Genomic DNA, 4,799 nt, shown 5'->3' with positions numbered 1-4,799 from the left:
GCACTTTTAGGGAAACTTGGAACAGTTGCAGATTGTCTTAGGACTTGTCAATGCTTTTAAAAAGATGAAGACATCTACTTTGACCTTAATACAAAGCCTATTAATCTTTGCCTTCTTATACGTATAAACTTGTCAGCACCTGACCTGTAGTTGAACAATCTGATGCCAAGAGCTATAAAACCCCCAATTTAAAGCCTTGACCTCCAAACCTCTAAATTTGGGTGCAAAGAGTTTTTCTGATCAAGGGAAATGTGATATTTTACTTTCGAAAAAAGATCGATTCAGCTATGGATAGTTCTAACTTTAAAAAAATCTGTGCAGTGGGGGTGGTATGGGGGTGTCAGGGGGTAAAGACGGGTGACATGACTAGAGCCAATGGTCCTGAGACTTCTCACAGGACTTGGTGGTGTTTTGGGGAGTTGAGCATCATTAGCTTTTTTTCCCTTCCCAGATCTGTTTGTGTTCCGAAACTGAGCCATCATTCTATTCAAAAAGAAGTGGTGTTGGAGACAATTACTTAGGGATGTTCCAGAAATTCTCAAATACAAAGATTAATTATAGTCATTTTTAGATTTCATGAAAACAGTTGTTTAAAAGAAAACGGCCATAAAACTGCTTTGTGATTATGCTCAATTTATCAAGGTACATAGAAATACAGTATAATTACTCATTTTACAACTATTTTTGGAATTAGCAGGCAGAAATTACTAATATAGCGAATTAGTGCTCTTTTCATTCAGATTTCAAAATCCAAGCTCTGTTCTATGAGGCGTGTGTGTGGTGAAATAAGGAGTCTTTTTTTTTTTTTTTCATTTTTAAATGTCTGATCTCAGAGAGCAGCATTACATGAGAGAAAGATGGAGAGAAAGAAACATGTTCTAAGCTATATGTGGCACTTACTGGAACCAGCAGCTTCAAATTCTTTTCATCTCTGGGAACTTTAATGGGGCTTTGCCAACCTGGGACTGCAAAGTAACTTAGAGAAGCCTACTCATAAGCACAAGACTCTTCCTCCAGTGAAATGGAGTGTGATGCTGTATCCATGTGGACTATGTTTAAACCAAGGAAAAAGGGATGGAATTTTGTTTAACGCTGGATGCAAGGGTTAAGGCTTTTTCCTTCTGAAGTTGTCTTCTTAGATGCTGCTCATTTTTCTTCCCTCTCCATAAGATTGCTTGTGCATACAACATAAGAATCCCAATTTAGAACCTTTATTTGATCTGGAAAATCAGTATTAAGAATTTTATATTAAAGTTTGTAATACAAAGAATACCTTAGTTCTTTAAATCTAGTAATGGACTACATGATAAAAATAGATACTGATGAACATGTTTTTTAAACCAAAGATGGGATTTTAACAATAATCCTTAGAACTTCCTTGGGAGAAAGATATTTTTCTTTATGTCTAAGTGCATTTGTCTTTTATACTGAACACTTAATTCTTTCCTAGCAATCGGATATTGAAATGGAGAAAGCTTGTTCTCATGGGATTGATGGGGATTATCTTGTCATATTTCTAAGGATAAGGTAGTCCTAAATTCTTTGACCTTTTTCACAAGTCAAAGTTTCTTGGTTTTCCCTTTTCCATTTAATTATCTATGTATCTCAATGTTGAACATAGCAGAAAACTTTTTTCCCAAGTTTTAATTTCTTACTTAATATCGTTTTTTTAAAAAAAAGATTATTGCACTTCCATGTAACACACCAGTGGTTCACTATGATCCCAAGATATTTTTCTGTACTGCTTTTTTTTTTCCTGTACTGCTTTTGCTTAACTACCATGCTGGTAATCTACTGGAGTGTAAAAAAATTGCCCTAAAATTTAGCAGCCAACATTTATTATCTTATAGATCCTGTGGGTCAAGAATTCAGGAATGACTTAGCTTGGTGGTTCCGGCTCCGACTCGCTCATGAGGTTGCTTCCAAGATGGCAGCTGAGGCCAGAGTCACCTAAAGTTTCGTTTGGAGCAATTCTTTGTAAGAGAAATGGTTAGTGAAGTTTTAGAAGCATGATATTTAATATCATCCATCTACCTATCTATCCTTCTACCTATCATCCTTCTACCTATCTTGTGCAGAAACCCTACAGGGAGAATCCTTGATACAGATAAGATTTATGCTCGCTGATATTTTTAGACACATTTCTCCAAACCCCAAAACAAAACAAACAAACAAAAAAAACCCACAAAAAAACAAAAACAAAAACATTGCCAGCAACCTAAACTGCCTCCATGCCTTCAGAGAGTCTGCTATAAATGCAGCCTGGTGGGCCTGATATTTGGGGAAGAATGAAGTGAAAAAGGATAGTGTATGGGGGGCAAAGCAATTCAAGTAGAGACTGATATTTGAATTCAAGATCCTGAAGGAAGATGAAGAATTATTTTTGAGAAAGAAATTGGGACGAATGTGACCAGGAGAAGCATCAGTTCTCTGAGGATTGCCAGTGAAATGAAAAAAATGAAAAAAATGAAAAAAATGGGGCGATGCCTAACGGTGGGAAGGGGGCATGAGAAACCTCATTTTTTATTTTAAGGGGAGAGTGACTCTAGAAGGAGAAATACCAAAAATCCAAAAACAAACTAAGAAAAAAATGTATGCATAGAAGAATATGAAGAAATATACCAAAATGCCAATCATAGTTATCTCTAGATAAGGACATAGGACATTTTTAAAAAATTTAGGTGTTCAAATTTTTTTATAAGAAGAATGAGTCAACTTTTATCAAGGCACTGTTTACTTAAATAGTTTTTAAACTCACACACATTAAAGTTCATTTGCTTTGATGCACAGTTCTATGACTTTTGACAAATGCAGAGTTGTGTAGAGTTGCATCACTGCCTCCACAGTTAAGAGATGTGATTTGCTATGTAGATGATTGTGTCATCTGTAAATAGAGGCAGCTTTATTTCTCCCTTTACAATCTATATGTTTTGTTTCTTTTCCAGGATGACAGTGACTAGCAGTAGGGAGGTAGGACATAACTTGCGTTGCTCCCCATTTTAATGAGAAAACATTCTGTCTTTACTCTTAAGTACGATAGATTTTTGGTAAATTACCTTTATCATATTAAGGAAATTCCCTTCCATTACTAATTTGCTGAGAGTTTTTAATCAGGAATGGATGTTACATTTTGTTGTATATTTGTCTGCATCTATGGAGATGATCATATGATTTTTCTTCCTTTGTTTATATGAAGACATATATATTGATTTTCAACTGTAGAACCTGCCTTGCATTCCTGGGATAAATCCCATTTGGTAGTGATTATCCTTTTTATAAATTGCCCGATTTTGTTTGCTAATTTTTTTATTGAGGATTTCTGTATCTATGTCCATGAGGGATATATTGGTTTGTTGTTTTCTTTTCTTTTAATGTCTTTGTATGTCTTTTGTATCAGGGTAATGTTGACCTTATACAACGAGTTGGGAAGTATTCCAACTTCTATTTTCTGGAAGAGATTGTATGGATTGTATAGACTGTATAGATTGGTAAGACCTGGCTTAGAGTTTGATGGCATTTGCAAGTGAAACTATCTGGGCCTGGAGGTTTTTTCTATGTAAGCTTTTAAGTAATAGTTAAATTGTTAAAATAGATACAGGGAATTCAGGTTATCTTTTTCTTTCAGAGTGAATTTTGGTTGTGTCCTTCAAGAAATTGGCCACTTCATATAAGTTATCAAATATGGTTAGAGAGCTGTTCATAGTATCCCCTTACCATCTTTTTAATGTCTCAAGGCCTACAGTGATATCCTTTCTCCCGTTCTTGATACTGGCAATCTGTATCTTGTCTCTTCTTTTCTTGTTCAGTTTAGCTAGATATTTATCAATTGTATTGATCTTTTCAAAGAACCCACCTATTGGTTTCATTAGTTTTCTCTATGGCTTACTGTTTTTAATTTCATTGATATCAGCCTTATTATTTTTCTCTGTTTGCTTTTGTTTAGCTTGTTCTTATTATTCTAGCTTCTTAAGGTGGAAAGCTTGACTTGATTTGAGACATTACTTATTTTCTAATGTACATTTAAATCTATAAATTTTGCTAAGCACTGCTTTAGCTACATCCTTCTAATTTTGATATGCTGTGTTTCTTTTTTTTTTTTTTTTCATTTGTGTCAATATATTTTCTAAGTTCTTTTGATCCTCCTTCACCTATGGGTTATTTAGAAATATGTTGTTCAATATCCAAATATTTGGGGATTTTCCAATTATCTTTTTGTTATTGACTTCCTGTTTAATTCCTTATGCTTAAACAACAAAATCTGTATGGTTTCAATTCTAAAATTTTTAAGACTTGTTTAATGTCTTACAACATGGTCTATTGTGAATGTTTCCTGTGCAGTTGAAAAGAACGTGTGCTCTGCTGTCACTCCGTGGAATGTTCTATAAATATCAACTAGGTCAAGTGGTTTCATAGGGTTGTTCAGGTGTTCCATATCCTTGCTGATTTTCTATCTATTTTGTCTACTGATTATCGTGTCATCTCAGGGTTAGCTTCTTTTCTTTTGAAAATTGGTCAGGATTTCTTTGTTCTTTGTATGTCGAGTAATTTGGAACTGCGTAATATGTGTGAGACTCTGGATCTTGTTAAAATCTTCTTGAGACTGCTAATTTTTGTTTGGTTGTTTATTTTAAAAGGCAGTCAACCTAATTAGGTTCAGATAGCAAATTTTCCCTTGATTTCCATGGATAGTGGTTCCAGTGTCAGTTCAAACCTTTAGCTATGCTGTTTAGCTACATCCAGAAGAGATGGGTTTTCTCTTGGGCTCTTAGGTGACAGCATCACTAATGCGACAGTTGAGA

The sequence above is a fragment of the Choloepus didactylus genome, chromosome 12 (genome assembly GCF_015220235.1).
Source record: "Choloepus didactylus isolate mChoDid1 chromosome 12, mChoDid1.pri, whole genome shotgun sequence".
Lineage (NCBI taxonomy): Eukaryota > Metazoa > Chordata > Mammalia > Pilosa > Megalonychidae > Choloepus > Choloepus didactylus.
The sequence above is the reverse complement of the archived record's forward strand: the minus strand, read 5'-3'. Positions refer to the sequence as shown.